The following is a 12,801-nucleotide window of genomic DNA, read 5'->3' on the forward strand; positions in this document are numbered from 1 at the left end:
TGTGTACTGCAAATGGAAGCCCGACATGATACCACCATCATAGTGAAAGATAATCTAGTGGTTCCTCACAGAAATAGAAATGTATCCACACAGAACTGGCAGCCAAGCTGGATATATTCTTAGCATGAGTTGATGCAGAAGGATAGTGAATCACCAGTTCACCTCAACAAAATAGCAAGACACTGTCTTAAACAAATAAAAATTTAAAAGGGAGCAAACAAAACATATATACAGGTGTTCAGAGTGACACTATTTATAAAAGAAAAAAGGGGGAGGGAGACCAACCCATATGTCTGATAACTGATAAATTCATGCTCTATCTAGGCAAATTTTTTTATTCGGTTATAAAAAGGCATGAGGTTCTGACATAGCTTGGGTACTTTGAGGAGACATGCCACTCATAAATCATAGATATTCTATGATCTTGTTTGTGGAAAATATGCAGAACAAGCAGATTCATAGAGAGGAGGGAGGAAGTGTGGGTGGTCTCTGGCAAATCACGAGCTGTCCTTTAGTTGACTTGTGCAGAAGGTGAGCTTTACTGTATGTGAGTCACGCTGGTAAACTGTGGGAAGTCTCTGAGATGTGTGCAGTAAGCAGTGGTGTTCACAGAGGAGGGCCAAGCCAGCCTGGCTGCAGAGGCCCACTATGCCAGCCAGTCTCTTCAATGCCTCCTTTGTCCTGGCTACCCTGGTGTCTCTGGCGTCTGGGGGCTGCTATGTTCTGTTCCTAGTAGGCTCTGGGTACCAGCTTTGTCCCACTGTGCATCTCTTCCTTCCCCTTGTCTCCCAGGCTGTGTGGCAAGTCCAGAGCCACATGCCACCCTCAGCTAGGAGCCGAGGGACCTGGAGACCCTCCTTGGAGCCTACCTGGGACCAGATCTAAGTCCAAACCGTCGAGTCAGAATACAGAGGGAACTGGGAACTCACTCAAAGCCAGTGTTCCAGACTCTGAGCCAGGGGTCTCCCATACCTCACCCCATGGTCATTCCCCATACCAGACCCAGAAAGAGGACAGGAGGAACTCACCTTGACCAGTGATCCCTCGAGCCTGATGCCTCTTCTGGATAGTCAGCCCAAGGTGGGCTGGGAGTGGGAAAGAGAAGCAACAGAGAGACTGGGCAGGGCACTGATCTCAGTGGACCCAGTGAGGTCAGATTCTCCTCCAGTCGGGACAAACGGGTGAACTGGGCCCTGGGTGGTTCCCACGCTCTGCAGCGTGCTATCACAGTGGCAGCTGAGGACAGGCCCTGCCTGGTGCGGAGAGTTCCTGAGTGTGCAGGTAGGAGGGTGCTCTGAGAAACAGTAACTTTTAGCCAGCTGGCCTAAGAATAGTGCTGTCCTGCTGAGGGAGAGTGACTGGGAGGAGACACTGGACTTGGCCAGCAGAGGGGCCCAGAGACCAGCATCTAGTGGCTGTCTATGACAATCGCATAGAAAGACTGTGTGCTACTCGTATGGGGTTGTTCTATTAGCAGCGAATTTTCTAGGGTAACTTTAGAGTCCTGCAGCCCATGAGAGACCAGAGGCTTTATCTCACTCCCCATATGTGTAACATGGTCACCGAGAGGACCCTGAGGGAAGTCCAGGGGATGGCCTTAGCCGTCTCTGGAAGTCCAGATTAGGTTCCCCTTTACCTAGCCCCTGGTACTACCCTGATTGCAAGAGAAGTCTGTAGGTCTCTGCTGGTTTTTTTTTTTTTTAATCTTTTATGTGTGTGCATATGAGTTTTCAATGTGCACTTTCATGGGTAAGTATAGAGAGCACATGTGGAGGTCAGAGGATACCTGTTAACCATCGCCTGTCACCTGTCTTGCTACTGCACACACCCGGCTATCTGGCCCACGAGCTTTTGGAGACTCTCCTATCTCTATCTTCTTTCCATTCATAGGAACAATCTGGCTATACAGGGACACACCAGCATGTCTTGCTGCACAGAGACACTCTGGTCTGGCTATACAGGGACACACTAGCGTGTCTGGCTGGAGAAGGACACACCAACGTCCCTAAACACATCAAATGGGGAAATTGCTTTATGCACTGAGCCCAGCTCTCTCTGCTGTGTTTGTGGAATGGTCTTCATTGTGCAGAGGTGAGGGAATGGGAGCTGAGGAAAGTGTATCAGTGCTGGGAAGCAGCAGGAAGTGGGCATGAGCTGTCACCCTGGTTACCCCCTTACTGCCTGGATTAGTTAAATTGTCTCTTTGATTGTTTGTTCATTAATATTCATCAAACACCTTAGGCGATAGCTTTGATGCCAGAGTGGAGCTTGCAGCTTAGGAAGGCTCAACGGGACTGCTAGAGGACCTGAGGAAGAGGGACATCAACATCTTCCACTGGCGGCCATCTTAACAGCCCTCTCTGTGCTCTGCTCCTGATGACTTGGTCCCAGACTCTTCATTTTATTTTTGCAAGAGTGTTTTGCAGGGGAATGTGATGGAGGCTAATTTCAAATTCCTCCAACCTTGACCTTCTGAGAGCCGGAACCATAGGTGTGTGTGCTCTAGTGCCAAGCTTGCTTTATTCTTCTGGTTGAGAAGATATTTCTGCCTAGCACCCATGTGTGGGGCATAGAGATTTGTCTGTGAGCAACAGGTCCCATTGAGGGAATCCAGGGCTCTGATAGGTGAGGTAGAAGACAGGTTACAGAGCTCCACTTCTGATGGCATAGGAAAAAGCCCCTTGCTAAGTTAAACATTTGCCAGGAGTTGTAGCTGCTTCCAAGTGGGTCAAAGAAAACAGCTTTTGGGAATGGTCCAGGGAAAACCAACAGGAAGGTGAAATCAAGCTCACACTGTTTTATGTAGAGAGAGCTGTGTCCATAATAACCTTCTTTCTGCTGAGGCTTCTATGTCTTCCATCACAAGACATAAACAGTATACTGTCAGGAGTCTGGAAACCATGTTTGCTGAGCAATGGAGGGTTTCCCTGGCCACTGCTCACTGGATATAGGGAAGACCTGGCTCACAGGTTTGTCCAGCAGCTCTGGATGCTCAGAGATCTTGGTCAGCTTTACTTGTGAGCACCTCCATATTGTGGCTGGAAGCCCTACAAGCTGCAGAGGGGCTTGATCTGAATCCAGGACCTGGCCATCTGGTTGTTAGTGGCAGGATCTTGGAGAGGTGTGCTCAATGACCGTTACCAGAGAAGAAGTGGGGGACGTGCCTTCCACCTGGGGTGCTGACCATCTCGATGACAGCTTTGCTGAACTATAGTGCAGGTAGAGTAGCCAGGGCTAATCGTGATAATAGATCTGAGCTTCAGTGTGACAGTGGGACCCCGGCCATGACCCCACAGTGGAGTCCTTGCTGCTCCCTGTAGGATGGAAGTGACTTCTAACCCATGGCTTATATCCAAACCGAGGGGAAGCTGGCATAAATAGGTAAGGTGCAGGTGAGTATTTCACCTTCGCTGTACTTCAGAACCAAGAGGTGACAAAGAGAGGACCTGACATTCAGGGGATGTCTGATGCCAGTAAAAGAAGCAAGGAGTGAATGTGGGAGTCCACTAGGGATAGGTGTCCGGGTAATAGCAGACTAAGGCAGTAGCTGTCCAGGCTGGAGTAGGACAGAGGCATGCAGCTGTGTTACTGTGTCAGGAGAGATGGGGTGCTATCAGAGTACTAAAGGTGAGAGGTGTGCAGACTGACCATGAAGACGTGGTGTCCATCTTCCTGCACTGTCCCCTAGATCTTAGGTCTGCTTGTCTGTGCCCAGATTCACGACTTCAGCCATCTCCAACTTTATGTTAAGCTGGCACTGAACTTTTCAGGGATAACGCATTTTTTAAAATTTGTGGGAGTATATGGGGGTGGGATGGATGTGTGTGTGTTTGTGTGAAGGGGTGTATGCGTGTGTTTGTGTGTAGAGGTGGATATATGTGTGTGTATTTGTGTGTAGGGGTGGATGTGTGTGTGTTTGTGTATGTGCGCACAAGGGTGCATGTAAGTGTATGTGTACATGTTTGTGTGTGCATTTGAAGGCCAGCAGTCAACTTTGGGTGTCTTTCCTTGAGTGTTCTCTCTCTACTTTATCGTGTGTGAGTATGGCTTTCAGCTGCTTACGTACCACTGTGCTTCTGTCCATGGCCATGACCGACCAGTTCAGTCTGGCCCTTCCACATATCAAATGGACATTGGGTTTTAGGTCACTGATTTCTGGATAAGAAGTAGTGCCATGCCCAGTCAGATCTCTCTGCCCACCATATGTGTCTTGGGGACCAAGCTCCTAAGGTCAGACTTGTCACTGAGAGTCCTTACTTGTAAACTAGGCCATCTCACTGGCCCTCTAGATTATTGTTGAGGCAAGGGCTCTCACTGAACCTGGAGTCACTGATTGGCTAGACTTGTTGGCCAGCTGGTTCTGGTTCTGCCTGCCTTGGCCCCTTTCGCCCAGGGTTACAGATGCATGACATCACACCCAGCTTTTGCTTGAATTCTGGGAACCTAAACCCTGGTCCTCCCTGCAGAGCAGGCACTTTGCGAACTGAGCTACCTCCCCGGGCCCTGAAATACTTTTTTTTTTTTTTTTGAGAATTCCCATTTAGTTTCTGTATAATTTTATATAATTTCCATTACTCCCTCTTTGCGCACGAGAACATGTTTGCCTTTGACTTCTCTGCCATGTTCCTTCTCTTCCTCTTTAAACATGTACGTGTACAGCTGTGCTCTGGTCTCTGCTACTTCATGTCAGAGCTTTGTTCTGTGATCTGTCTTCTTGTTTTGCCCCAGTTACATATTTTCCTACTTGTTTTTAGATCTCCTGATTTATTTTGAGGATCCTTTTTGTTTGGTTTTGTTTTCCAACACAGGGTTTTTCTGTGTAGCTCTGGCTGTCCTAGAACTCATGCTGTAGACCAGGCTGGTCTTGAACTCACAGAGATCTGCCTGTTCTTGCTCCTGTTCCTGCTCCTGCCCTGCCCTTCCTGCCCTTGCTCTTGTGATTAAAACTGTGTGCCACAATGTCCAATTGAGACAAACAACTTCCTCCTCTTCCTCCTCCTCTTCCTCCTGCCCCTCTTCCTTTTCTGTGGTTTCTTTGAGACAAGATCTTACTGTGTAAACCTGGTTGACCTGGAACTCACTCTGTAGACCAAGTTGCCATTGAGCTCACAGAGATCCGCCTGCCTCTGCCTCCTAAGTACTGAGATTAAAGGTGTACACCATCACATCTGGATAAACTGATGGTTACATTTAATTAAACCTTATAGACTGTGGATTCCACTGTTATCCTGTGACAGACACTGGCTTACCCCTAGAAGATAATTCCCTTTCTAGCTGGCTCTATGGTCTAGGGCTATATTGAACATTCAGGACCTCCTGAGGCTTGACATTTTTCTCCATTACCTTCATTCTGTGGGGACCATTCTCTTTAGAAGCCTTTTGAGAATTTGTGGGGGATTTGACTTTGGACTGAACAGCTTCATGAGCTGGGCATGTTCTTAGTGTGGTCAAAGGCATGGCAATTCTGTTGTTAGTCAAGAACCTTCCCTCTTGTCCGAGCTGGACTCTAGGCTGTCCTATATACATAGTTGCTCCTGGGAGACTTGAAGGTCTTGTATTAAGCCCACTAGGGCTCCCTGCGGCCCTTCCTATGGAGACTGCCCTCGGACACACTGCCTCTTTCCTTCTGCTCAAGGATTCGGGTGGGAGATAACTCACAAGTGGAGACAGGATTTATGGCCTCCCTGAGAGTCAGGAAGCATGGTCCTGCACTGCTTCTTCTCCAGAAATCTCTGGCCTAAATTACAGTTCAGACATTAAGCTGTGGAGGGGCCATCCTGGCCAGAGCAGAGATATCAAGAAACCTCGTTTCATTGGCAGCGCAACTGAGGGCTCAACCTTATACTGCAAAAGTTCCATCCACAGGGCTCAGTGCTCAGATGGAAAAGAGTTAGATTTGTGGGTTCAGCATTGACTCCAGTTTCAGACCACCATGAGTGTCTTGGACCATGTCCCCAGACACCAAAGTGTCTAAGGTGTGGCAGTGTTTGCCTCAAGTCGGGACTAGGAAAAGCAGCTGCCTGTCACATGCACTAGTCAGGATCCAGAATGCCACAGTCAACTTTGTGAAAGGCAGACTGAAGCTGCCTTTAGAGAGAGTTTCCTTTTAACAGTCTTGTGGAAACGATGGGAAAGTAAAACCATTTACAGCAATCCTGTGTTCCTTACCCTGGGAATGCCATGGCTATTGGCAACCTGGGTTTAGAGCAGGCCCTTCATGTGTCCCTAGGTCCTAAAGAAAACCAAGACTCAAACTCAAAGGTGAAGCCAGCAGTCCAGGGTGCCAGCTTTGGACAGTCGTGGCTTACCTTCTAATGGAAGAAGCAATGCTGCCACAGATGCTAGAGGTTGCTAGAGGTTGAGGGTCAGAATGGTTGCCAGCCATACTCAGTGCCTGAACCCTCTCCTGGGCTTGGGACACTGTTTGCAGACAGAGCCTGTCACTACCCCAGGACCTATACTCATAACCTAGTTAGGTCCCTTCTTATTCGGGTGTTGTGAAGTTCCAGAGCCCTCTGCCACCTCAAATCCACCTGAGGAGGTGAGACAGACTCCTCAGCCTGTGTGCAGCCAAGGTCCTTATTGTCCTTTACTCCTAGTTCCTCATTCCTCCAGCTGTGTGCCTCCAACCTTGACCCTTGACCCTGCCAAGATAGACTCAGGAGACCCCACTGCCAGAGAGCCCACTGCTGAAATGCTCACTGCTGCTGAAGAGTCTGCTGCTAATGTCCCCATGGCTCTCCCCTCGGCTGGCACATGCTGCTCTACAAGTGAATCTGTGCTCTAGGATGTCTGAGTCTCCTTGAATGTGTTTAGTAGAGGTGTGTGTGGGTCAGTGGGGTAATGACTTATCTCTGCACATAGGTAATAAGGGGTTTTCCCTGGGATCCTGCAGGACCTGAGAACCTCTACTCAGGGATCATAGTCTAGGCTTCTGTGAGCCTAGGAGGCACAGCCAGGGCTGTCGTCATCTTGAGCTTCAGGAAAGGCTGCCTTCTTAAGCCATAGAGCAATGGCTCTGTGTGGAGACCATGGTGGGGGCAGCAAAAGGCAGGTCCAGTCAGGGTTGGTGTCTGCAACAAAGTTCAGCTTGTTTTAGATGAGATATAAGGGCTGCTGTTCTCACTGTGCTGCTGTCTCCCAGGGCATCATAGGCAAGGGATTGAAGCCTGTCTGGGGTGAGGGGAGGCAACGCGCACCTCCAGCAGATTCAAGGAGCCCACGTGTTTCTTAGGTATTCCCTGGCATTCTTACAAATTCCCTGAAGTTTGACAAAAACAGGCCATGCTTTCAGTTTCCCCTAAGGTAAGAAACAGGCCTGCTACCTCAAAGTTGAAAGTTGAAATGACAAAAAGTTACTATATTTCTGTAGGCCAAGTCTTGGGAGTCCCAGAGCACTCAGCAGTTGAGGGCTGGGTTCTCCACATCACAGGGTGTACTCAGGCTTCCCCCTTCTTCCTAAAGTGTCTCCACGTCAGTTTTAAAAGGGGAACTATGTGAGTAGATGCCATCCTGGCTGAGACATGTTCGATCCCATGCTCAAGGCTGTTTGGACCTTGGCTTCATGATAGACTTGTCTCCCAACTGAGATCTTTGTCTGTCAGTTCTTCTGGGGTCCCTCCCTTCTCCTCACTTTTCTACCTTAAGACCATGCAAGATGAATCTGAGCAGGACCGGCCACCCTGAGGATGGGGGTGGGGGGTGGGGTCCAAGGGACAGCATTTTCTCAGCCTGGTACTGCTCTCTGCAGCAAGTCCTTATCTGTGTGGCTCTGACATAACATAAAAGCATTTTATCCATCCTGCCAAAAAGGACAAGAAGAGACTTGGAGACATGCCTGAAAAACAAGAGCCTGGCCAAGATCTGAGCATGGGAATCTAAAACTGGTTTGTTTCCTTGCTCCCACCCTGCCTTGACACTGAGGTGCTTCCTGTAATGTCCAGTGCTCTCTTCTCTCTTGTGGATGGCCTAGGTCCTGAAAGACCCCAGAAACCTGTGACAGGGTTGTGTTTCTAGTCTGGGCATGGTCTGATCAAGCCAGGACCTGTCCTCTGCTGTCATCTTGTGTGCTGACTACAGCAGTCCCAGAATCCTAAGTCTCTTCACTCTCTAAACTAAGTCATTGTGTCTGGCCATGAGGCTAGCTAGATCAAAACTGGTAGAGGAGTCTCAGGCCTTGGGCATCAAAGAGTGAGGAAACATCCCTGGAGGGACAAAACATCGCCATCCCAGACCCCTGACCAGTGTGTCTGCCACCTCTCCATCTGTCTCATGTCAGAGTCTAGCCAGGGTCCTTGAATGGCAGGAACAGGACCTTCCTGACATGCTTTCCTATCTTCAGGTAGACAAGGATTCCAGTCCATATCCCTGTACAGGATATCAACTTAATCTACCTGATCTACCCATGTGTCTAGCTCACTAAGAGACCTCCAGCTAGGATGGCCCGTAGCAGACATGCATCAGGACCTGGCCAGAACTTCGTCTTATTCCTCTCTAGTGCCTCTTGGTGAGCTCTGTGCTGTCTCATCCCCATATCTGAGTTCCCTTGCAGTCAACTGCCCTTAAGTTGGGGTTGTCTCCTGGTTGCCTGGAATTAGGGTCAAGTATGCCTTGATGCTACTGTGCAGGCCTAGTTGCCAGCTCAGAGGGATTTTCTGTCTCTGAGACCATAGGAGAGAGGTTCAAGCTGGCTTCCTAAAACCGTAAGAACAAGCCACAGAGCCTCCTGCTAGAAGAGAGGGCTTGTGGTCTTTGCTGTGTGGCCAAGGGCAAGTTACCTGACCCTCCCTTTTTGTTTTGAACAATAGTTATAATATCAATATATTGCTCCATTGCTTTCTGAATATCAAGCAAACTGTGTATGTAAAACCAAATGGCACTGGGTGACGTCTGCGTTGACCTCATACGTCATGCAATATGAGGTCCAGACCACTCGGATACCCTGATGATAGCCAGTGAGGCGTGAGACAGCTCCTTCCTGGGCCAACCCCAGCCGTGTCTTGGTCTCCCCTTGTTTCTGCTGTGCCCTTAACAGGCTGTTCTCAGGGCTGTAGACTAGTAACACTGAAATACACTTCTTTGCTCTTTGTCTTCCCAGCTCTTCCCCATTAAGCATCAGAGTGAGCCTGCCTGGGTTCGCAAAGATCCTCCTGTCGTTTTTACTGAATATTGCTATTTATAGTTTATCTTAGGTGCTCTGATGTTCTCCGGGTACCCAACACCTTGCCTAGGGTGTTATGAAACTTGATTGTAAGTGCCCCAGGTGTCCCTCTGCTGGACAAGATTTGATCCTTTACATGTCGATCTCATGACTGTTATAGGCAGGGCCCCATGGGCTGCTGCAGGTGAGGAAAAGCCAGAGTGGTACATGGCTCCCACCTGCCTTCCTCAGGCCTCTTACCTGGGAATACAGGCACCATGCATGAGTTCCGTGACGGAGTGTGGATAAGATGAGAGGCGGGATAGAGGAAGGACTAGAGCAGAAGGCCCAGGAAGTCAGCAGTGTTCACCTGGCTTGTCAGCTCTACAGCTCTTACATCGCATCCCTGCCCAGGGAGTGCTTCCTGGAGCCACTCCCTGGAGCCTACTTCTTGTGGCTTTGCAGAATGCCACAGAACTTGCTTATCTCATTCATTCAGACAAACGCCTCTCTGCATCCTGTTTGTCTTACGTCGTAAGAACAGGATGCAGCAATTGTTTGCAGTGTGCGTCAGCATGGCCCTGGACCTGGCTGCGTCGCAGTGGTGCCCAGCGCTGCCACAGGCATGACCCATGGCGCCATAGAGACCCACTGCTGCCACAGGCATGACCCATGGCTTATACCGACTCCGGGTCTCTCCACTGTCACACGACTGGCCACAGTGTGTACAAGAGAGGTTACCATGGGGATGTTTGTCATACACTGGGCCACATCCTCCAGAAGGACAAGGCTGTTAGTGCCACTGAGCCTCCATACTGTAAAGGACAGTATACAGCAGGCCCATGGGGAACTATGGAAGGAAGCTTCTAGTGACAGGCACGGAGGTCATAACAGGGGGAGTGCCTTCAGGCTGGAGCCCAGAGGGTCTAGTGACAGAATGAAGTAGCTAAAGGATGAATGTGCTTTAGCTTTGGTGCCAAGTCCACTAGGGAGTTAACAGGTAAAGCCTGTGCTGTTTTGTTTTCATGGAGTTTTCCAAAGGTCACTCGAACCTTTGCTGGGCTAGCCATGGTTGGCAGGAAATGTAGGGAAGCAGCAGGGTCCCTTAGAAAGCTAGAGTGCCAGGCATGAGAGTGCTCACCTTTAATCCCAGTACACGGGAGGCAGAGGCAGGAGGATCTCTGTGAGTTTGAGACCAACATGGTCTTCACAGTGAGTTCCAGCACAGCCAGGGTTACATAGAGACACTGTATCTTAAAAAACAAAAAACAGAAAACAAAAAACAAACAAACAAACAAACAAAAACCCAGAAAATTAAGGAAGCTAGGGAAACCTGATGGAGGGGCAAGGCTGCTGGGCTGCCAGACACTGAAGTCAGGGGAAACGTGTTAGGAACAAAACTCACAGACATTAACCCAGGGGCCTGTGGTCAGCTTCAGCTCCACCACCAGTAAAGTTGAGCAGAATGTACTGAACTTAGAAAGTATGACCGTTTTATTATTCCTGGTTACTCTATGCATTTAAAACGGGTATCATTCTACAGCTCTGACTTCAAACTTGTAAGAATTCTATTTCTGCTTACCAAGTGCTGGGAGTATAGGAGTCTGCTATTGTCTCCAGCTCCTGGGTGGTTTTGAGGTTTTCTTTCTCCTAATTTATTTAATGTGTGTGGGTATTTTGCCTCTGTGTGTGTGTGTGTGTGTGTGTGTGTGTGTGTGTGTGTGTATTTTGCCTCTGTGTGTGTGTATTTTGCCTGTGTGTGTGGGGGGGGTATTTTGGGTATTTTGCCTCTGTGTGTGTGTGTGTGTGTGTGTGTGTGTGTGTGTGTGTGTGTTTCACATACTTGTACTACACAAAGAAGCTTGAAGAGGAGGCCATTGGATGCCCTGGGACTGGAGTTACAGATGGCTGTGAGCCACCATGTCAATGGTGCAAATTGAACCCAGATCTTCTGGTAGAGAAGCTGGTGGCTCTTAACCACTGAGCCATTTCAATCCCAGTTTTTAACTGAGGCAAACGAGTTTAAGACCATCCACCTTCAACTGCTTTGTATGCAGTGGACTGCCTGGACATCTATGCTAACCTGACGCCTGTGTACCCCCTGGGCATCTACGCTAACCTGCCTTCATGCCCTCTATTCACAGAACTGCTTCACATTGCCAACCTGAGGCTGCTTTGAAAACTGCCTCAAGACAATTCCAGCACTCAGGAGATAGAGGCAGGTGGAGCTCTGTGAGTTCAAGACCAACTTGGTCTACACAAACAAATCCTGTCTCAAAAGAAAAACAAAAAAGAACAATAACACTATCTGAAGCCAGTGGCACATGGCTATGAGCCCTGCACAGGAGAGGCTGAGGCAGGAGAGCCACCAGTCAAGAACAGAGTAAAACTTGATACATAGTAAGTAAAAGTTGAAGCATAGTAAGACCTGTACATAAAAAGTAGTCGTACTAGGTTGGAGAGATTGCTCAGCTGTTAAGAACTCTTCCAGGGTACCTGGTTTTGAGTTTTAACATCCGTGTGGTGGCTCAAAAACAATCTGCAACCCAGGGGACTTGATGCCCTCTCTGGTCACTGCAGACATCAGGTAACACAGACGTAAGATATACAGGCAAAACACCCATACACAAAGAAAAAAATTTAATTACATTTAAAACAAATTAATTAACTACAAATAATAAAGAACAGACAAATCCTACCTGTTTTATTTAATCTTTAAAAAAGTTTTTTTTTTATTTATATGGGTACACTGTAGCTGTCTTCAGACACACCAGAAGAGGGCATCAGATCCCATTACAGATGGTTATGAACCACCATGTGGTTTCTGGGAATTGAACTCAGGACCTCTGGAAGAGCAGTCAGTGCTCTTAACTGCTGAGCCATCTCTCCAACCCCCTACCTGTTTTATTAAGTACAGAACATTAAAACAAACAGAAAAACAAAACAAACAAAACAAAAAGCCCAGTCCAACTCAGTGGGTGGCGTATAGATGTATGCCCACAGACCAGCTTCCATTCACCTTACCCGTTCCTGTCTCAGGGGCCACTGCCTACACAGCAGCCCAGATACCTTTACACACCAACTACAGCAAACTCTGGATCATCCGTGTGGAGAACAAGCACACAAGGCTGGGAAAGCACACATCTTTTCTGCTGACCCACAGGCTCTGTAGTAGCAGTCTAGGGCCACTGTGAATACAAGTTCTGAACCATTATAAGCCCTCACTGATCTCCGAGGCCTGGATGCTGAGCCACACATTCACATAGGCTAAGTCCATGCTGGTGGCAGGGCTTTGTACAGTGGGACTGTTTGGCAGTGACACTCCTGTACTTACCAGTCCTTGAACCACCGCTCTTCCCCCAAGCACTGGTCATCATACCCTTCTTGAGGCAAGCCTCGTTCTTGCCCACCCCTCATCCATTCTTTGTGATTCGTAGGAAATCTTCATATCGCTGCTCCTTTAAGCTTCTCAGATGTCCCCTAGATATTCCCATTGATCCCATCCATCTAGAGTGTGGGGCAGGGTGCAAATTTTAGTAAGGACCCACTTTCCCTGGTCTATATGGTCCTATGTGTGAGCAGCCTTGGCTAGGGTGTTCATTCTGTACCACTGTCTGCCCCTACTGCCACTCTTCTCACCGTGGCTTGCTGTGAGTTGGATC

The sequence above is a fragment of the Grammomys surdaster genome, unplaced genomic scaffold (assembly GCF_004785775.1).
Source record: "Grammomys surdaster isolate TR1022 unplaced genomic scaffold, NIH_TR_1.0 219, whole genome shotgun sequence".
Lineage (NCBI taxonomy): Eukaryota > Metazoa > Chordata > Mammalia > Rodentia > Muridae > Grammomys > Grammomys surdaster.